The following is a 22,231-nucleotide window of genomic DNA, read 5'->3' on the forward strand; positions in this document are numbered from 1 at the left end:
CCTCTTGCCCCACCGCTCCGGAGGCCACAAGTAAAGCAGGTCTCACTGGGCTCCGCTCCAGGTGTGCAGGGGGCCGGACCCCCAGGGCTACTGGGGGACTCCATTCCCGCCCCTCCCAGCTTCTTGAGGCCCCTCGTGGCCCTGGGCTCACAGCCCTCCCCATCTCAGAGCCGGCAACGCAACTGAGTGCACCCTCTGACTCTCCGTCTCCCCCCGCCCCGGAAGGACCCCTGTGACTTCCCCGGAAGGACCCCTGTGACTGCACCGGGCCACCCCGATGACCCAGGATCACATCCCCACCTCGAGGCCAGCTGGTCAGAGCTTAATCCCCCTTTGCCACATAGCCTAATGTATCTGCTCCCGGGTCCGGGGATTAGAACGCAGAGGTCTTTGTGGGTTCTGCCTGTTGCATCCAGCATTCAGACGCACGTATATTCAGATGGGCGCAGAGGTGACCTTGGGAAATGTGCATGGATGCCTGATGCCACCTCTTCCCAGGGACCACAAGTTCCTCTGAGGAGTTTCAGGGAATCATGGATTCTTCCTGCTGAATTTCATTCCCATTCTCACCCACACCCTCACGGCAGCGCCCAGAGCAGACTCAGCCCTGCCCAGGCTGAGAGAGACAGAGACAGAGAGAGATACAGAGAGACAGAGACAGACAGACAGAGACAGAGATACAAAGAGACAGAGACAGAGAGATACAGAGAGACAGAGACAGAGAGGGATACAGAGAGACAGAGACAGTGTATGGCGAGCGTCAGTGTGGACTGAGCCATTTTCCGGGTGAGACGCTGCTTCTTTCTGCACAGGAGACACTGCGGCCAAGCCTCCGGCAGGGGACGCGGCTGCCCAGACACAGCAGGCGGCATTGCTCGGCTGCCCGTGGCCCTGGGAGCCCCAGTCTGGAACCGGGTGGTTGAGTGCCCCTGAGAACGTCTCCACCGTGTGTTTTTATCTCCCAATCCCTTTTCACCCGAGGGAAGAGCTCAGGGCCAGGAGCAGACCACTCACTCGGGTGCGGGGGGGGGGCGGGCGGAGGGCTCCGCCCCCAGACACACGCGTGGTTTCCTCAGGAGTGAAGGTGCTCGGGGCAGGACCGGCAAGCAGTGTGCGTCTGTTTCCTGTTCGACGCGGGTAAACGTTCCGGAGGGCGGCTCCCACGTGCAGCTTGATTGACCCAAGACAGAAGTGGTGCCCGCTCCCCGTCCCTGCCTTCGACGAGGTCTGCGCCCCCCACCTGCACCCCCCCTGCCCAGGAGGCGTTTGGTCTCCGCTCTGGCTTCTGGTCGGTGCAGCTTCCGTCCAGGGATGGCCAGGCCCTGAACTCACCCGCTGCGGGTGCAGCCTCGGCGGGAGGCCCGACTCTCCCCTCCCGCGGCCCCCATCCCTGCCCCTCGGGCTCCACCACCCACCCGGCCTCCGCAGAGTCTGCTGCTGTGGTCTGAGCTGTGTCTCCCGGCTTAATGGGACACGGAACCCCTTGCTGTCGCCTGGAAAAGCCCCTGGATGTGCCTTCGTGTCCAGAGTGAGGGCTCCAGCCGCCCGCGTCAGACCGGCGTGTCCCGGAGTCTCCCGGGCTGGGGCTGGCCTTCCCTCCCTGGAGTCTTGGATGCACAGACGTTCTCAACTTTCATAATGCCCCGTTCCTCCCTCTTTTCTTCTGAGTCATGCTGTCTCTGCCCGGTTTGAGAAATCTGCCCCCGGGTCATGAGGCTATTTTCCTGTGTCCTTTCAGATCCATTTCAAACTTATTTTCGTTTTTGATGTGAAGCGTGGGTCAAGGTCCGTGTTCCCCTCCCATGGAGATACTTGGTCGACTGGACACCGTTTATTGAGAAGACTTCCCTTATGGGCAGCGGTGCGTTTGTCCAGGCCACGCGACTCGGGCGCTCGGGTCCATTTCACTGTTGTGGCCTCGCCTCGCCCCACGGCCGAGGGTCCACGGCCGCCCACAGCCCACCCCTGAGGGTCTGAGGGGTGTGGAAGCTGCGGGGGGGGGGGAGAGACAGGTGTGCCCCCCCAGGCCCATCTCCCATCGCCTCCGCAGGCTCAGCCCCACAGAGGGCCCTTTATGAGCCGCTGGGGCGTCCAAAGTGCTCCGGAGAGGAGGAACGCATTGTTTTCCAGGAAAGCTTTAACGAGGCCCTCCAGCCAAGATGGCACAAGAGGAATACAGGAGCACAATTGAATCCTTTATTTGAAAACGTTCAGACTAGGCTGTTTTTACAGACACATTCTGGCCTGATCCCCCCTCTCTGCCCGCTTCACGCCGCTGTGGCTTTCACGGGGAGCGGGCTGACGTTTCCCTCTGACGGCATCTTTTAGAGCTCGATGGCAGCAGGAAGAAACAATTCCTTCCAAAGTCGAGAGGAAAAGAAAGCATCTCAAGTGAACCAGAACAACTTTTACTTATTCCCGTTTCAAAAGGCAGCGCCCACAAGGACAAAGCAGATGTTTGCCATGCGGGCCACAGAGCCTGCGACTTCCCGGCTGACGGCCATTCAGGGGAGAGAGGACGGCGCCTAGAGAACTGCTCTCATCATCCTCGTTGTAGGGAAGGAACAACTGATATGTTGATAAATGCATGAAAATAAGAAAAGCAAATGCACGAAAGGAGTGCAGGGCTCCAGGAGCCACCCCGCGGGTCCCTGTGGACCAGCCAGACGGTGCGGGTCCACACCCTACTGGGCCCTCACCACCGATCCGACGGCTACACCCCATCCCAGCAACTGTCTGCAAATGCGACTTGATTTGGGAGGAGTCATGTGCTTCCTGTGAGTGGACGTGGGCTCCTCGTTTCTGAGCCTGACTCTCTCACCAGCACTCAGGTCCCCAGGACAACCTGCCTGAGAGCACGGTGTCCCGTCCTGCCCTGTCGCAGGCGCCTCGTGGACAAAGACAGGGTCTCGAGCAGACGTGGTGGCCCTGACCGCCTCCCAGTGTGACAAGTGGCTGTTTGCTGAAGGCGCGGGCCGGGCTACGGGGGCTGCCACAGGAACTGCCCCAGGGGCTGTGGTGTGGCATCCCCACACCTGTGTGTGGTAATGTGCAGGAAGGATCCAGTTCATTCATTTGGGCTTCAACAGCACGTGGTACCAGCTTTATGAAATGTTCAGTAAGACAAAGGGTAAAGCAAACACACCAGAGGCCACGTGAGAAGGTGGGACACTTGTTGTCCCCAGTGTTCAGTGAGCATCCTTCAAATTGGCCTGTAAAGTGAATCCCAATGGTCGTCGTTGGAAACTTGTAACAAAATAATTCTTAAGTTTATCTGGAGAAAAGAATCCAATAATAGCCAGGGAAGTCCTAAAAAGACAGAGTAAGAAGGAGTGACTTTCCCTAAGAGATGTTAAAATATAGGAAACTCCGCGTGGCAGGGGTGTGAAGCCGGCAGTGGATTCCAGGATTTCAGGAAGTTACTGTTGATTGAGACAGCATTTCAGGTCGGGTGTGAAGAGACGGAGCTTTTTAAAATGGTTTTAACACTGAAAATAACGCTGATCTCTTCTTCATGTCTTATGCCCAAACTGATATGTTGATTACACTATGTAAAAATACCCATCCATATTTTATTCTAATCCTTTATGGTTTCACTTCTGACTTTCTCTTACTTTTGGAGCTTGGGTGCAGAGTTCATCAAACCTCTCACTTCTGGAACATGGGCTGTTCCAGTGGGTCACTGCTGGTCCAGCTACGTTGCTTTATGCCCTGCCCTGTTCCTCCAGCGAGTTCCATGTAGCCCCCCAACGCGACTGGGTATGTCCTTGTTTGTGTATGAACCGTGCGAACACACAGGGTGCTTCCTGAACTGATTTTAGTGGCATAATTGATATTCGCAATGATATTACTCATAATCGTTGATTTTCTAAACTTAACGCTGTTTTAAAGCTATGTCCAGATTTACGCTATTATCCACACAGCCGGTTTGCTGGTTCTCAAACCTGCTGCGTCTGGAATAGCCTGGGGTTTCAGAACAAATCGTGTCTGGTCCCAGCCCCAGAGACTGTGACTGATGGCATCTGGGGTGCAGCCCGGGTGCCGCATGTCTTAAAAGCAGGCCAAGTGGTTGCCACGTGCGCAGAGCTGAAGGGCTGCCCTGCTCACTGCCTCTGGGGACGGGTTAGGCACCGCCTCACCTTCAGCCGGCGGCCACCACCATCCTCCTCCCCAGAGAAGGTGGCAGTGATAGGCGAGCCCGTCTCCCTGGCCCTCTGCCTGCACCCCCCGATGGTGCCCCGGGGGCAGGGTACGTGCCCGTCACCCAGGTTCTTCTCCGTCGCTCTCCAGATGCCCGCAATGCCGGTCCCCCCGCCGGGCGGTGCTTCCCAGCACCCCGCCTTCTCCCCCCATCTGTGGGCGTGAAGTGACAGTCTGCCGCTTGCCCTTGCCTGCCCCCACTCCCCGTTACGGTGAGGCTACTCACTCACCTGAGTGCCCCTCTGTGCATCGCCCACCCACCTCCTCTGCCCCAGTCCTGGCTCCCCCTTGCCTGGTGGTGGGCAGGAGCTCTGGTGGGTTCTTCAGGGCAGAGACCCTGGCAGGTTTCTGACGACGGAAACGGCTCCCCTCCGCCTGTCGCTCGTCCACAGTGTTGCCTACAATACCCTCCACGGAACACACGCATCTAACTTTGATGCAGGCAAACCCAGCAGGTCTTCACCTTACGGTTTGTGGTTTTTGCGTTGTGAAGACAGTCTTACATTTTCCTCTGTTAGCTTCAAGGATCATGATTTCACTTTTGGAGCTTTATTCCAGCTCCCCCTTTTTGCATATGGTGTGAGGCAGGGATGCCACAGGTAGTAGCCAGTGTTCACACCTCTGACTGGACCGGGCATCCTTTCTCCGTGGATATCTGGCATAGAGCTGGTCCCACGTGTGGGGCTGCACTTCGGCTCTCCCTGCCTGTCCTTGCAAACCAGCCCCCTGCCTTATTGCCACGCCGTGTCTCGGAGTCAGTAGCGGCAAGAACAGCTCCTCTTCCCATTTCACAGCTCTGGAGAGTCTGTTCCTATTAAACCTGGCTGCTGCTGGTAGAGGATACACTATAGTATTGACTTTCTCCTGGGTTAGGTCAGATTGTTTGCCGATTGATCCTGTGCATCGTCTGTAGATGATCCAATCATCCATCTACTCCTAACTGCTTTACTTTGGAGTCAGGAACCTACAAAGCTCTTTTGAAACGCGGTGGGGGTGGAGGTCACCCTTATTGCTCCTGGTCTTGGAGAAGTGCACCAGCTCCTCTGCTGCGTGTCCCATAGAAGAGGGTAAGAAAGTGCATCTGACGTGGTGGGGGCTGTGGCCTCGGTGGCCCTAAGTCTCTGATTGCAGCCCTAATTCTCCAGTGGGTATTGGACTATCACATTTTCGGTTTCTTCTCACGCTAATTTTGGCATTCTTTATTTTCCCAGAAATGTTTGTTTTACTTAGGTTCTTGAATTTATCGGTGTTTAGTTGATAATCTTCCCTTTCGTTGCTTTCTTGTCTACACAGTTGACATAAATTGACTTATTTAGTTAACAGTTCTGAATAATATATCCATATGGTTTAATATATAGAAAGGTAGAGAGTGAAAATTCTCCCCCCTGCTAACCTTCCCTGTTCCATTCCTTCAAGAGGTGATCAGCTGTAATTCTTTTTTGTGCATGCTTCCAGAGGTTTTCTTCTTTTAATTTACATACAAGAAGTATTATACAAGAAAACAAAAGTCTGCCCCCCCTTTTTACAAAAGAGACAAGTTATCCTTGAAATATGTCAGTTGGCTTTTCAGCATCTATTGAGAACATATTATGGTATTTGCAGGTCTTCTAATATCTGATCATCATAGCCCCATTTGGTCCTAATGTGTTGCTGGATTCTGTTAGCTAAGATGTTAAAAAGGCTTTTGCATCAATATTCATGATGCAAGATTGGCCTGTTTTATTTTTGATGCATTCCAGACTTTGATGTTATATGCAATTTGTAAAAAGAATCTAGAATTGTCTATTCCTATTCTATGCTCTAAAACAGCTTAAAGGGCAGGTCTGGTGCTTTTTTCAGAGGTAGGTCTTTGACAAATTCCACTATTTTTTTCCATGGAAAGTGGTCTATTTAAAGTTTGTATGTCTTCAAGTTCCGTTTGGTAGAGTATATTTTTCTATAAAGTTTTCCATCTGACAGAGGTTTAAATTGATTTTGACAATAATCAATTCTGATTTTTAAAAATTTACTCTCTTTCCATAGCTATTTCCCCTTATTACTTTTTCCAATTAAAAAAAAGTTGGGACTTCCCTGGCGGTCCAGTGGTTAAGGCTCCGCACTGCCACTGCAGAGGGGACGTGGGTTCCATCCCTGGTCGGGGAACTAAGATTCTGCATTCCACAGAGACTGCTGTAATGTTTCTTTCTTGCAATGACCTTGTGGTCAGATATGAATAACGAGGTCATTCTGTTCTCTTAAATCAAGTTGTGAAGTATCACCTCTTTTTTTTCTCTTCCCTAGAAGAGTTTGTGTAAGACTGATGTCATTTCTTCCACAGCATTTGGAAGAATTTACTGGTGAAGCCAACTGGATCTGGAGTTTTTGTGAGAATGTTTTTAGTAGGACTATTTATGGTGTTTTTTTAAAAATTAATTTATTTTTGGCTGCGTTGGGTCTTCATAACTGCGTGTGGGCTTTCTCTAGCTGTGGCGAGCGGGGGCTACTCTTGGCCGCAGTGCGCAGGCTTCTCATTGTGGTGGCTTCTCTTGTTGTGGAGCACGGGCTCCAGGCATGTGGGCTTCAGTAGTTGTGGTGCATGGGCTCAGTAGTGTGGCACTCAGGCTCAGTAGTTGTGGCTCACGGGGTTCATTGCTCTGCGGCATGTGGGATCTTCCCGGACCGGGGCTTGTACCCATGTCGCCTGCATTGGCAGGCGGATTCTTAACCACTGCACCACCAGGGAAGCCCCAGTAGGACTATTTAGACTGAAATTTTTTTCTTGTATTAGTTTCGGCAAGTTGCATTTTTCAGAATTTGCTCAATTTATCTACATTGTCAAGATTATTGGCATAAATTGTTCAGCATGTCCTTTCGTGAGTCAATATCTGTGGGATCCTTAGTGATGTCTCCATTCTCATCTTTGACACTGTTAATTGTGCCCCCCTATCTTCCTCTTGATTAAACTTTCTAGGAGTTTTATCATTTTAATTATTCTATTTCAAGCAAACAATCTTTGGCTACTGATTTCTTTTCTCCTGTATGATTTATGTTTCATTAATTACTGATTTTATCATTGCTGTATTCTTTCTAATTGAGTGTTATTGTTTAATTTTTTGTTGCAATGTAAATAGAAGTGAGAGTTTTCTTTCTTCTTCCCTGACAGCAAGGAAAACAAAGGGAACGGCAAACCAGCTAGAGAAGAAACACAGCCTGGCCTGAAAGAGTTAATCACTCCTTGTTTTACTTTAACTGTCACTGACTTGTAGTAACTAGATTTGTACTTTACCAAGCTAACCTCACTCCCTGACACTATGTAATTTACATTCGGCACCCATCACCCCTAACTCTGTATGAGTTACATCCTGTGCCTCTCACTCCCTAACCTTATTATGTCCAGCACTTACATTCTGTACGCCCCTCATAACAAATCACCCCCTATAGTTTTTGCATTTCAGAAACAAGGTCACCGGCCGATAAACCAGAGGCAAACGGACGCAATTACCAGACTGCCGGACCCCAATTACCGGGCAGCCTGACGCCAGCTATGACTGTTTTGAAATAATACAAAGGAAAGGAGGAATGCAAGACCTTCACTACTTTGATCCTCATCCTATACCCCGGATTGCGAGCTCCACATATAAAATCTTCCCTGATTCTCAAGGGGGCGCACAGTTTTTGAGGCGCTAGCCTGCTGTGTCTTCCCTTCTGCCTAGCAGAAAAGTAAAGCCATCTCTCTCTTCCTCCAAAATCCCTGTCTCCGTATTTCTGTTCGGCCTCGGTGCACAGGGCAGCCGAGATTTTGGCAATACTTTCTCGAATTCTTGAGTAAAGTACTTATTTCTTTGATATTCAGTATTTTGCCTAATATATGCAATTGAAAGTTATACATTTTCTTTTTTTCTTTTTTGGCTGCAGCTTGTGGGATCTTAGTTCCCAGACTAGGGATCAAACCTGGGACCACGGCAATGAAAGCACTGAGTCCTAACTACTGGACGGCCAGGAAATTCCCCAAAGTTGTACATTTTCCTTTCAGTATAGCTTTAACTATGCCACACAAGTTTTTTGTTTGTTTGTTTTGGTTTTTTTTTTTTTTGCGGTACGCGGGCCTCTCACTGCTGTGGCCTCTCCCGTTGCGGAGCACAGGCTCCGGACGCGCAGGCTCAGCGGCCATGGCTCACGGGCCCAGCTGCTCCGCAGCATGTGGGATCTTCCTGGACCGGGGCACGAACCCGTGTGTCCCCTGCATCGGCAGGCGGACTCCCAACCACTGCGCCACCAGGGAAGCCCCACACAAGTTTTTATACTTCATAGTTTTATCATCATCCAATTCAAAATATCCCCTAATTTCCATCGGGACTTCTCTTTGACTAATGGATCGTTTAGAACTTTATCATGTTATTTTCAAACATTTGGGATTTCCTCACTTTGTACCTTTTGGTTACTGATTTCTAGGTTAATTTCAATGTGGTCATAGAGTATTGTATGTTTTGAACACTTCAAAAGTTGTTGAGGGATGCAAAAGGTCATCAGTTTTGGTAAATGTTCCTTGTGCACTTGGAAAAAGAAGTATATACTGCAGTCATCGATTAGATGCAGGGCTCTGTGCATGTCAACCAGGTCAGATTTGTTTATCATGATTTTCAAATCTTCAATATTTCCGCTGATTTTTGTCTGTTTGTGTGGTGTACCTTTCCCCATCCTTTCATGCTGAGGTACTCACATTTACATGTGTTACTTGGAGGAACAATTGTTTGTTTTGTTTTGTTTTTTGTAATCCAGCCTGACAATCTTTGTCTTCAGTTAGAGGATTAATGTATTTTAATGATTTAACGAAATAATAATTATTTTTGGTGTAATTAATGGTACATTTGTGTCAAAGTTACCATATTACAGTTTGCTTTGAAGTGGTCTCCTCTGTCCCTTTTAAATCTTTCTCTGACACATTTTGACTAATACCTAAATATTTCCTATTATTTCCCCTAAATACGATTTCTATTTTTCTTTTAATGATTTCCCCCATGCATCCTTGATATATTAGAGTCAGCACTCAGCCTCCTGGACAAAGCAACCACACTTCAACTCTTGAATCCCATTTACCTATCCTAGCTTTTTTTTTTTTCTTTCTGTATCCTAATTTTACATTTATTTAAATTCTACGAGATACTGTATTGCTGCAGTCAGTCAGCAACAATACAATATCTGGGTTTCCCCACATATGTACCCTTTCTATTGTTTTCCACAATTTTCTCTATTATCTTTCTTTAAAAAAACAAGATTTCCCTTCTGCCTGAAAATTTTCCTTTAACATGTATTTTAGTGAAAATTGCTATTGGCAAATTCTCTCAATTTTTGTTCATTTTAGTATATCTTAACTTCAGATTTACTCTCAAAAAGCATTTTAACTGGATAGAGAATTCTAGGTGAGCTGTTATTTCCCCAGGATTTTAAATATACCCTTCAATTGTCTCCCAGCTTCCATCATTTTGTGAACAAGTCAGCTGTCTGTAACCCTGTTTACAATTTTCCCTTTATTTACATTGTTGACAGTTGGACTATGATGTGCCCAGGTGTGCTTTCCTTGTGTCCATTTTGCTTCATGTTTGTAGATTTTCACAAATATGTGGTTTGATGTCTCCCATTGCCTTGGGAATTTCTTGACCAGCATTTCTTCAAATATTTCCTGCCCCTCGTTCTCTCTCTTCTCCTTCTGGGATTCCCATCCATGCATGTTATAGCTTTTCACTAAATCTCAGGTGTTTTAATGCTCCTTTCGATATTTTCTGCCAACCTCTCTGCCAGTTCACTGACCTCTATTCTGTGCTCTAACCCATCACTAAATCCACCTTTCAAGTACTTAATTTCAATTAATGTAGATTTAGCTCTAGTATTTCCATTGATTAAAAAAACGATTTCAGTTCTCCTGTGAAATTGGTCATCCTGTCATATTTCTGTTTATATATTAATAGTTAATTTAATTGTTTAAAACTGGCAGGGAAGGGTTAAAAACAGTTAATTTAAAATCCACATCTGGTAAGTCCAGCATCTGTTCACATTCGATACTGTTTACATTGTCTTTTTGTCCCAAGGTTTTTGGCCACTTGGTCCTTGGTATGGTTGGAAAGTTTGAGGGTGTTGTGGATACCACGCATGGAAACAGAGGTCTTGGATGACGTATTTTCCTCCAAAGATCAGTTAATTCACTTCTAGGGGGAAGTGAGCTCTGAGTCAAGAAATCTAAACACCCAAGAAGTTTAAAAATCACAAAGAAAGAGCCACAAACCAGGGAGCTTATAACATCTGAAGCAGAAGTGTTAGGACAGATTATCTCAAATAAGTATGGCAAATATGCTTTAAAAATAAAGGAAGACATTAGCAATAGGAAAAAGAAAAAAATACCCTGAGAAAAGAAGAAAGTAGAAATAGTAGGTACACAACAGTTGAAAGAACAAACTATTTTGAGGGCATAATAAAGTTATTCTTACAAGGTCTCAAAAGATTTGCCAACAAAACCCACAATGAAAACATTTTTGGAGGAAACCTCAAAATATAAAGAAACAAACCCAGAAAAGCTGCAAGAGATGTGAGAAGAAAAAAAGAAAGATTAAAACTATAACTTTATAAAGTTTGTTGTTGTCTTAAGAAAAAACTAAGACCAAAGAAAAGAAACATGGACACACGTATGTACGAACCCAGAACAAGAACTCCCGGTAGTTTCAACAGATGAGGGACCAGGACGTGGAGACCAGGGGTTCTGAGAGCCACTAAACCCTCCTCTGGTCGAGTGAGCATTTGCTATCAATCTGAATAAATGCAGAAACAAGAAAAGTGAATGAGAAAACGTAGAGCAAATTGAACTTTAAGAGGTGATAGGAAACGTCCAAATACATCACTGATCTGAAAACCTGGGTGGGCTGACAGGGCTGTGCCAGGCCTCCTGGGTTTGCTGGACACCTCTTCTCAGTTCCCTTCACCTCACTGACCTTTCCTCCTGGTCCCCAGCCTCAGAGTTCAAGCGCCTAGGTCTCTGTACTGGGACGCATGGGTGTGTCCTTCTGGTGGTCACGTGATGCCCTTGGCTCCTTCCCCTGAGACCCCAGATGTGCCTTTCCATGACATCCACTCTGGGTGCCCCTCCAGCACGTTCATTACGTGTCCCCCATATCTCCCCTGCTCTCAGGAAGCGGCAGCCCCTCCTCTAGGGGCTCCAGATGAAACCCCAGGATTCTCCTGGCAGCCCCCTCACACTCCACCCAGCCATGAGCAGACGCTCCCAGCTCTCCTGCCAACCCACCCAGGACCCAGGCACTCGCACCCCTGTCCCCATCCAGCCGCCCTGGGCACTGGCCACAGTCTCCTGGCAGGTCTTGCTCTTATGCCCCCCATAGTGTATCCTCCATGGGGAGCCAGGCCCAGCCACCCCCTAAGAAGCCCCCCGTGCCCACTCTCCTCCCTCCCGGTAGGAGCTAGAGTCCCCAAAACGCCTGCAGCCCCAGGTCATTGCCCGCCCTCCCCAGCTTCCTCCAGCCCAACCCACTCGTCCTGCCCCCAGGATAGGAGTTCTCTGGGCCGGGTCCCACAGGCCTTCGGTTTCTGCTCAGAGGCTGCACCATGGACGCACCCCATCCCCTGGGCCGCTGCTTTCACGGTCGCTGCGTGGACATGGCACACAGACATGTTCATGGCTTCCCAGCCTCACCAGGCGGCTGCACCCTGGGCCCAGGGCAGGGCAGCCCCCAGTGCGGGGGCCAGTGCCCCCAAGGCGGAGGCACTACTCAGGGGTCCAGCTCTGTCCTTCCGTCCAGCCCCCTCATATGGAAGTAATACTGGGCCTCATACAACATCCTGGTTCTTGTTTCAAATTATGAAACAAACATTCTCCCCCGATAATACCACGTCAGGCCACGAGTGAGGCTTTGAATTCCAGCTTCAAGGGGAAGTTTAATTAGCTCTCAACCATAGCACGTAGGTTTGTAGTAAGTTGGATGCCGTCCCCTGCTACCAATTAAAAGTAACTATTAGACACATCCCTTTGAATTATTTGAATCTACACGCATGTTATGCCCTTCACAGAGACTTCGTGAACAAAAGTATAAACTTCAAAAATAATTAATGCAATTTAAGGACAAAAAAATAAGCTTCAAAGCCCCACAAAACAGCAGAACTTCATCAAAGCAGAGAAAGCAAATCTGTTTCCAGTTAGGATTTGAAACCCGACCAGCGGCCCAGGGTCTAATCTTGAGAGGAGGCTTGCGAAACACTTTGGAAGGAGGCCACCATGCCCTCCCCGCCTCTGCAGTCATGACACAGCTTCGTGCCCAGAAGGACAGGAGGACGTCTGTCCTCACTGTTCTAAGGGAAGAAGTTCCCTTTGCTCTGAGAAGAGTCTGCCCAACGCCCAGCGAGATGTTGTCTAAAGGTCCGCTCTAGGCTATGCTACTTCCTAGTACAAGCCCTTCTCCCCGTTGGGCCTCTTCTAGAATCTTCAGTTCAGGGCCTCCCGTGCATGAGTATTCACTAAAAGTCTGTTTAAAAGACGAGCTACGTGTTAAAATGCATAAAAGCTTAGTTGTAAGTGTTCATCACACCGACCTACTTGAGAATTAGTCCTTGGTTCCGGATGAGACCCCCGTCACTCCGGAAAGCACACAAGATCCTTTAAAATGGACCTGTCGGTGTTGCATCTCATCTCGTGACTCTGGTGGTCCAGGAGGGCAGAAACCAACCGCGTTAAAGGCCCTCGGCCTCCCTTCCTGTTTTCCTCTGCCCAGAGTCCCCGGAGGGGAGAACACAGGCCTCCTTGGAAATCCGCTCTTAAGTTTAAGCTCTGGCCAGGAACTCACTCTTTGTCAGCATCTCCACGACACCACGTTAAGTCAATTAAGGCAAAACTCGAGTCCCTGGCCCACGTGGGCTGAACAGTGGACAGAGCTGACAGGCTGTGTGACGTAGCCGCTGCCCAGACCATCTGTCTCAACCTTTGGTCTCCTTTGGGCCCCCGTTTCTCCCCCGGTTCATTAGAGCTCAGGAGGTGAACAGTTTGCTCAGGAGCCCCCTCACCCACCCAGAGTCCCAGTGTGGCGTCCCTGTGTCTCCGAGGAGACGGGGCGCACTCCTGCCTCACGTGGCCCACCGGTGGGCGACGTCACCTGCCCAGGTGAGGCAGGCCAGCCCTCCTAGGCTCCGGCTCCTGCAGAAAGGCCGGCAGACCGGCGAGCCTGCTCCCCCAAGCCTGCCGTGCCCGCAGTTTGTATGAGGCTCGGACCTCCTGCGTCCCCTGCCCTGACGGCTCACCACTCACCCCGCCGGCGTGTGTCGGCCCCTAGTGTGTGTAGGGCGCTCGGTGGGCACAGGGACGTCGGGGATACAGTTCCTGCTATGAGAGCCCTGGAAGCCGAGAGGGAGGGAAGTAAAGCACCGAAGAGGAGAGGAGGGCGGGTCCCTCTGCTGGGGGCGGCCCCTCGGGAGGAAGGGGACACACGCCCAGCGCCCCCGGCCCCTGCTGAGACCTGGGCACCCCTGCCTCTGCCACGCGTCCCCGCTGGGTGTGGTGCGAGGTCAGGGTTCTCATCGTCCCCAGGTCCTCCCTCCGCTCCGGGGGCCTCTCCGGGTGCTCTGGGGCGGAGTGGCTGCGGCCCGGCTCTCGGCCCTCTGGGCAGGACCGACACTCTGCAAGTCATGAAGACAGGATTCGATGCAGGTTTAGCACATGCAAGCCCTCCCCAGGCGAGCACTCAGAGCGAAGCAGAGGGAACGCCAGGGGCCTGTGGGCACGTCCCGTCACCCAGCTGGGCTCCCGTGCAGAAGAGGGGGCACGACATGCCACACCCAGAGACACCCGCCCCCTCCGTGGGCTGTTCGTGGTCCATCGGGTTCCCTTTGTACAAATTGGAGGGTGAGGTGTGAGTTCCGTGACACGCGTGAGACTCTGGTCCTGGTCGGTCCGCCAAGCGTCCGGCACCTCTACCACGCAGCCGCCGAAAGAGGACTCGCGCGGCGCCCCCCTGCGGGACGGCGACGGCTGCGCGGAAGGCGGCAGCCGGAAGTTCCCGTGGGTGGGGGGAGGGGTGCGCATGCGCATGGGAACACAAACAGCCAACCTGGCCCGGCGCGACCATGGGGCCCACGTGACCGCCTGATGGCCACGGGGCGGGGCCTTTTCTCCCGGAGAAGCAGGCCCTCGGGCTGGAGGGAGGGGCCGCTCAGGGCAGGACTGGCCCGACGCTCTCTCAGGGCAGACACCCTCAGGGCTGGGTCCGCGGAGGGTTGGGCCCCAGGCCTCGGGTCGCTCGGCCGAAACCAGCCGAGCACAGAGCCGGCGGCACCGCGGGTGCCCTCGGTTCTCGGACAGCCCTGGGCCGGGGCTGAGGGGCGGCGGCGGCGGCGCCACCCACGTGGCCTGCCTGTGCTCTCCGGGCGCCTGCGACCCGGGCCCCGAGCGCCTGGCGGGGGAGGGAAGGCAGCACTTCCGGTGCCCGGGTTCGCCCGAAAATTCACGGGAAAAGCGGGTGAGGCGTAGCATGTTCTCCGTGGGAGAGGTTTGATTACACGTTCATTTCGCTAAGGGATTCAGCCTCTCCTTTTTCCCTTGTGTCAGTTTTGGAAAATTGTGCTTATTGAGGATCTCATCCATTTCCTTTGTATTTTCAAATGTAACAGCGCAAAGTGTTTCAGAGTGCGCTCTCACAGCCTTTCACGTCCGCAGAACACACAGCAACATCACTTTTTATTTTCGATGTTAGTAATTTAGGCCTTTTCCCCTTTTCGTTCACTTTTGTCAGGGTTTTATCAGTGTTTTTGATCTTTTCAAAGAGCCATCTTTTTAAAAACAATGCTTTACCCTGTGGGGTTTTTATGTTATTAGCTTCTGTCCTTATCTTTATTATTTCCTTCCTGCTACTTTCATTGGCTTTAGTTTGCTTTTCTTTAATTTCTGAAGATGGAAATTAGGTCATTGTTTTTAAATTCTTTTTTTCCCTAAACATTCATTTATAAAACCACCGCATCCCCCAAGTTTACATTTGTCATGTTCATCGCTCAGTCCAAATACGTTCTAATTTCCATGGTGATTTATTTTTGACCCACGGGTTATCCAAAAGGTTATTGCTTAATTTGCAAACATTCGAGGATTTCTTAAGTCGTGTTTCTGCTGTCCCGCTGCAGTTAGAGAAAACACGCTCCAGCGATCCAGTCCTTCGGTTCTGCGGAATCTTGCCTCGTGACCCACCTGTCAGTTCAACGTCCTGCGTACCTTTGAAAGGCTCGTGTTCTATGCACTGAACGCGCTGGTCTACATTTGTCAATTATGTAAATGTGTTTTACAAACCTATGTCTTTACGCAGTTTGTTCCCAGTTGCTAAGCTTCGTGTGCTAAAATCTCCCGCGATGACTGTGGACTCACCCACTTTATCCTTCGGTTCTGTGGACCTGACATCCGTCACCACTTAGGCTGTGTCTCGTGCACAGATCAGAATCACCGCACCGCCCGCTGGATGGCCTTTTCACCCCCGTGAACACTCCAGCCCCACAGTCTGCCCCGACCTTGACCTTAGGGTCCAGCAGGTGTTCGCAGCGCCGGCCCGGTGCCCCCCTGCCCCGCCCCTCCCACGTGAGGCACCGCGTGAGCCCGCCGCATCCCGGGTCCCACGCGACACCCTGGCTGTCGGATGTGGCGGCGGGCGGCCCTTCCGTGGCCTCCACTCCACCTGCATTCTGGTGCCTCCCCCTGGGATGCGCTTCCTCCACCCGAGTAACTCACCTGGCGTCTCCTTCGGTGCCGGCCCCTGGCAACGTCTTATCTCTGGTGTTCAGCCTGGAATGTCTGTTCCGTCTTCGTTGTTGAGGGCTACTCACATGGGTACAGGAGTCTGGATGTACTCACTTTCTCTTAGCACCACAGAGATGCCAGTCTGTTCTTTTCTGGCTTGCATCACTTTATTGCCCCTTACGAAGTGATATTTGTGTTCTTCCTCTGGCTTTTAAAATCTGTCCCTTAATTGGGAGATTGGGATTGACACATATACCCTAATATTTATAAAATAGATAACTAATAAAAAACAGAATAAAATACGGCCCTTGGCCCTCGGCAGTTCCCCTGTGATTTGTCAACACATCAATACACGGTTTCCTCAGCACTGATCCTGGCGTTGGAATTGGTCTTGCTTCCCGACTCTCTCTCTAGGGCTCCACATCTGTACGTGGGGTTAGGTGTTTTCATCACGTCTCCACCTTTTAAACTATGTTTATTTTCTATTTTAATTCTTTTGTCTTTCTTCTTCAGCCCAGGTACTTCCTACGTCTTACAGTCCAGCTTTCCAACCCCCTCTTCTCCTGTGTCTAATCTGCTGTTAAACCTGCCTATGAAGAGTTGTCTTAAACGTTCTTTTTATAACTTAATGGAGGAATAGTTGCTATACAAAAATGCAGGAAGTGACTGTATTTAGAGTGTGCAGTTTGGTGAGTCTCATCACATAGATACACACCTGTGAACCCATCACCACTGTCAAGGCTGAGCACGTCTCACCCCTGTGACTCCCGTGGACCTCAGGCCGACGTCCTTCTCCTTCACATCTGGGTGTCACTGTCCTGTCTCCTGGCCACTGCTGCTGATCTTGAGAAGCCTACATCTGTCTAAATGCTCCTTGGCGGGCAAACTGCCTTTTTTCCAACATGCTTTCAAGCTGTTTTTATTGTTCGTATCTTGCAATCTCACTACAATACAATGGATCTAGGTTGGGTTTATTCTATTTCTTTTGCTATTTACTGCCAGCCGTTAAGGTTTTCCTTTTCTGTTCTTCTGTGACTCCCATGAAAACTAGCTGAACATTTTCATTCTCTCTTCCATGTATGTTAATTCCTCTTTCATGTTTCTCCATCTCTTTTTCTCTATGAATGAACACTGTGGCTTATTTCTTCAAAGCATAACTTTCAGTGATGTTTCATCTGTTGCTTATCCCATTCTTTGTATTTTTAATTTCAATGAACAATATACTTCATCCTTAGGAGTTTATTATGAACTGAATGTTTGTGTCCCCCCAAATTAATATGCTGAAACCCTCACCCCTGATGCGATGGTGTTAGGAGGTGGGAGCTTTGGGAGCTGATGAGGTCATGAGGGTGCAGCCCCCATGATGGGATCAGTGCCCTGAAGACAGAGACCCTACAGAGCTCGCTCATACTTCCTGTGTTTTGGGCACACAGTGAGAAAACGGCAGTCTATGAACAGGAAGTGTCCTCACCAGAACCCGATCCTGCTGGTCCCAGACCTGCAGCCTCCAGAGCTGGGAGGAATACACATCGTCACGTAAGCCTCTGGTCTGTGGTGTTTTTGTCATAGCAGCTGAACTGATAAGACAAAGTTTTATTTTGTCCTTTTAAAAATTATTCCTGTTTACTTTTCCCGTTTCATGTTTGTTCTTCATTTTTATATTTTATTTTGGCTTCAAGTCCCTCCTTTATAATTAATGATTTTAAACATAGTGACTTGGGGCAGATTCCAGGGTTTGAACCCTTCGCTTTGTGGCCTCTGCCCACTCTGTAGTGCTCCCCCGTCTCCCTGCGCCTTTGTCCTTAGGATTACGGGCTGCTGTTCAGGGGGATCCGAGCAGTCTAGCTGGGGTGCCCCTTCAGCACATCCTGGCCTTTACTTTCGGCAGGAACCTTGGCTTATCACCAGCTTGGAGACATGTTTGTTTGTCGTTTTACCTTGGTGGTTCCTGGATCACAGAAGTAACGTAAATGTGGGCTCAGTTATCTTAATGAATCCATCTCATTTTATCAGGAGGCAGGTATTTTTCTGAAGGTATTGTTTCCTTCTCATAAGCTCAGCTACTCCTCTCCCATCCTTATTTTGCTTTTGCTGTGTTCTCTTCAGCATTTCTGTCTGCACGCAGTGGGGTGTCTCTTGCTTTTTGATGTGTCGCAGCAGCTTGCATACAGGACGATGCCAAGGCCCTCGCTTCGCTGGGCCTCTAGCGCTCGGACCCTGCCCTCACCACAGTCTGATGGAGGAAGCAGATGTGGAAACGTAAAATCAGGCTGTGCCAGGAAGCAAGGGAGCACTCAGAAGAGGATGGTGAGGAGGGAGGTGTGTGTCAAAGGGCACAGGAGCCAACCTGGGAGAGCCCCGTGGCCAGAACCGGAACCACTTGAGCAGCCAAACAAGTAACAGCAGTACGGGGGTATAACCTCAGTGCAAGGTGAGTAGCTACTATCCATACTGATGTAAATAAATAATGGAATAAGCAGAAAATGAGGGAAAGGGAGACAGTTCTTCCTTACGCAGAAATTCCAGTTCCTAAGTGTAGAAGGAATGAGGTAAACATACAGTCACCATTAGAACACCACGGGGACAATCGTCGCAGCAAAGTCCACCAATGGATGCTAAAGTTAGTGGGCGAAAGTTTGAGGAGAAATAGGATATTTGCATAGTTTTAAGAATCTCTCCAAGATGTTTATTACTTACAAAGGAAATAGTAACTTTTCAGTGGGGGAACCTGGCAGACACCACCTTTCCCAGGGGAATCAAGTCAAAACACTCTGGCTTCCTGCGCCCCACAAGACATGCCAGAAAACGCACGGCACTTCTGCAGTTTTCTTGCCAAAGATACGTAACCTCAACCGAGTCGTGATAAAATAACAGACACTCCAACTGAGAGACACTTGACAGACCCCTGACCTTCAGAAGTGTGAAGGTCACGAGGAGACAAAGTGCAGTGGGGTCCTTTGTAGGACCTGGAGCAGGGGTTGGACTTGTGAGGAAACTGGTGAAATCTGACCCCAGCCAGCAGTGTAGCTGACCGTACTCTCCCCGTGTTAATCCCTGCTCTGGAGCGCTGCGGTGTGCCGGTGCAGGACGCCGGCACGGGGAGCTGGGCACAAGGTACACCGGAGCTCTGGACTCTTTCTCAACTTTTCTCTAAGTCTAAAATTATCTCAAAATGAAAAGTATAAAAGAATAGTGTCCACGGATTAAAAAATGCACATAAAAGCCGAAAAGTAACAGTCCCCGGCATCACTCAGTTTCCCCGAGGAAACTGCTGTTAATAGCTTCTGAATTTTGGTGCTCCTGGAAGGAAGAAGTCCCGTGGACACCCTTGTCCTCCAGGCCTGGATGGGCACCAGTAGATGTGGCATCGGCTCCCTGACGCCTGGGGCATTTCTCCTCCCCGTCTGCTCCCCAAATTAGGAGTCCCAAACACAGGGAGCCGCTTCTCAGAGATGCGGCGTCCTGGATGTGCCCTTCCAGCTGGCGCCCTCGAGGGCGCTGCTTCTCGTCTGGAGCCTCTGTTTCCACATCTGTAAAATGGGGTGGAAGGCACCTCCCTCACAGTGTCGAGGAGAGAACTGGGTGTATTGACATGCGTGAACTGATTGGAAGATGGTTTGTACATAGAAAGCTCTCAGAGACTGTTGGTTACTAAAGATACATTCTCTGTGTTAATCTGTGGTTCTTGTTTGTGAAGAGAGAACACTGAATGTGAACGTGGAGATGAGAAGTGGCTCTGCTGTGGCATCCACAAATAAAATGATATCACTGCAAATTAACTCCCCCTCCCTGTGACACTTCTACTTCCCATTGTCGTAGAGCCAGGTTGACTTTTGGGTCAGCCCCTTAGAAGAGGAATCGAAGAGAGTCTATAGGTGTTCTGTAACCTCATGCTGAGAGCAAGCAGGACCCTGCCATGTCCTCCTCCTGCCTCTTGTCTGTAGAAAAGCTTTAGCCTCCTAGGACTTCCCTGAGTTCCAAAGAGAAAATTTAATCAGAGAAGTGAGAGAATGTGAAACAAAGGAAAACCGTCGCGAAATTAATGACCTTTGGTTCCTCGTCAAGGGCTATAGTTACTATTCTGAGCCACATCTTTGCGCTGCTTTGCAGATACTGAAACCGCACCAGGAGGAAGAAGTTAACTGTCTGCTGCCCGCAAGCATGTAGACCCCAGACCAGCTGGAACCAGAGGGTGATGGTGCCGACTCCTGACGACCTCCCCACCAGCCAATCAGAAGAATACCCATGAGCCGACCAGGCACCCTACAATCCTCAGCCCTGATGTCGCCCTTAAACCACCCCCACCCAGAAGCCTTCGGGGAGTTCCAGCCCTTTGCGAACTAGCCGTCCGGACTCCTTGCCTGGCACCTGCAATAAACGCTCCCCTTTCCTTCACCACAACCCGGGGTCAGTAGTCTGGCTTTCCTGCACGCGGGCGAGGGGACCCAAGTTTGACTCAGTCACGATGTTTCTGTGTCCCTTAAACTCCTGTTGTATCCTCACTCCTGGAAACATGAAAGCCCCCTTCTCCCCTTGTTTGGAGCCAGCCTGTGACTGTAACTGTGAACTGACACATTTTCGATGATCTACCAGCTGGTGGTGATCACACAGAACCACAAGGCGCTGGCGTTTGTGACGTGATGTACTTTCCCAAACCGTGTCCGTGTTTCGTTTGGTTTTCGTCCTCGCCTGGACCCAACGTGCTTTCCTCAGAGAAAACGACGGAGGTAGGAATCTGCTGGGAGCGGCTTCCGATCCTGGCCACCGTGCAGGTGCTGGTGGCTGGCTGTCCCAACCAGGGTCCCCGGCACGCAGCGTTGCTGAGCCTCGTCCCCGTGTGTCACCAGGCTTGCGCGCTTGGCCACTGGGGGCTGGCTAAGATTTCTGGTCAGGTTTTGTCGACTCTGTCATGCATTTTCTCCTCCTCAGTTTCAGCACAGAATCTGTAAATCATCAACAGGGAGGGACCGGTAAGAGGAAGAGAGGAAGGAAGGGCAACTCCCCCATAAAGGCCATTCCCAGAGCAGCGGCAATAACAGCTGGGGGAGAACACGTCGCTCAGTTTTGAGATAAGATCGTAGGCACAGAGCCCCCTTTTCGTGCTCAGGGGCGACTTGGAGGAGAATGTGGGTTTGGGGAGGAGAGGGGTTTGGGGTCCTGGGAAGCAAAGGCAGAGAGAGGCAGGCCCCCCCTGGGGCACCGGTTCTGCCCTGAGAGGTGGGCAGTTGCAGATTTTACAAACCCTGAAATTCCAGCGTGGGAAGACCCGTCCGCCTCACAAAGCCCCCAGCACGGCTCCCCAGCCTCCCGCCCAGGTCACCCACCTCCCCTTCTTGGCCCAGCGGGGAGGGACCCCGGGAGGGGCCTGGAGTCTCCGCACAGCAGGAAACGGTCCCTCAAGTGCGAAGGAATCAGAAACATCTGTGCTGCTTCTTTCCCCCTCTGTGATGCGTGTTTACAGTTCTGGGAAATGGACTTGGCCAAACCCACATGGGGTTTCATCAAATGACCGCTTAAGATACTTGGCGAGCGCACAGAGCAGCTGGAGTCCGTCCGTCTCTCCCAAACGCCGGCTCTTGCAGGAGGTGAGTAGCGGGCCCAGCTGACCACGTGGCTTCTCCCGGTGGGCTCGCCCTTCTCCTCCCGACAGCCCCCTTTGAGGCAGGACCCACACAGGTGTTTCTGGTCTTGAAACATGAAGAGGCCCCGCCCCTCCCTGCAGCGTGGCCGCCGCAGATTAAGGTCAAGAACAGGAAGCCCTGGGGCAGGAGTAGCCGGGCTGGGTGTCCGGGGACAGAGCCAGCGTCCACTGAGCCAGAGCCGTGGGGCCGGGAGGTCCCCACTGTCTGGTCATCAAGGGCCTTTCATTTTCTTTTCCAGTAGTTTGATGAAATGCCACAAAAGAGCGTTTCTGGAGGAGCCCCACAGTCTGGGGTCTCAGCTCGGCCCAAACAACCGGAAACCGTTCCAGGAACTGGAGCATCGGCACCTCGCTTGCTCTCGGCTTCTCGGGGGTGAAGGAACGTGCAGTCACCCTGGAGACGTGCGCTGGCCGCCGGCCTGGGCGGGGAGGGGAGGGGAAGCCGACGGGAGCCGCCCGCCCGGTGGAGGCTGAGCCCGGGGTGGGGGGCAGGGCGCCCGGGGGATGGAGGGGTGAACTCGGGCTGCGTGTGCTCTTCACACCCAGACCCAGCCTGCGGAACCCTTCCTGGAGTGTCCGGCGCCCCGCGGCCTCTCCTCCACGCCCAGCTGCCCTGGGATGGGCGCTGGAGTTGCCCCCAGGGGTCG

At 51.0% G+C, this 22,231-nt stretch overlaps 2 long non-coding RNA genes across 2 annotated transcripts; both read left to right on the forward strand.

Annotated features, from left to right (window-relative positions):
* The first annotated feature begins 14,502 nt into the window (after positions 1–14,502).
* LOC112390884 (uncharacterized) lies at positions 14,503–20,476 on the forward strand. The gene is made up of 4 exons (XR_003001357.1): positions 14,503–14,684; positions 17,377–17,479; positions 18,050–18,374; positions 20,054–20,476. It is a non-coding gene; the product is annotated as an uncharacterized LOC112390884 (long non-coding RNA).
* A 5-nt stretch (positions 20,477–20,481) lies between these two features.
* On the forward strand, positions 20,482–21,991 carry LOC112390885 (uncharacterized). The gene is made up of 3 exons (XR_003001358.1): positions 20,482–20,670; positions 21,405–21,528; positions 21,824–21,991. It is a non-coding gene; the product is annotated as an uncharacterized LOC112390885 (long non-coding RNA).
* The last annotated feature ends 240 nt before the right edge of the window (positions 21,992–22,231 follow it).

This window comes from Neophocaena asiaeorientalis, unplaced genomic scaffold, assembly GCF_003031525.2.
Source record: "Neophocaena asiaeorientalis asiaeorientalis breed wild unplaced genomic scaffold, Neophocaena_asiaeorientalis_V1.1 scaffold104, whole genome shotgun sequence".
Classification (NCBI taxonomy): Eukaryota; Metazoa; Chordata; class Mammalia; order Artiodactyla; family Phocoenidae; genus Neophocaena; species Neophocaena asiaeorientalis.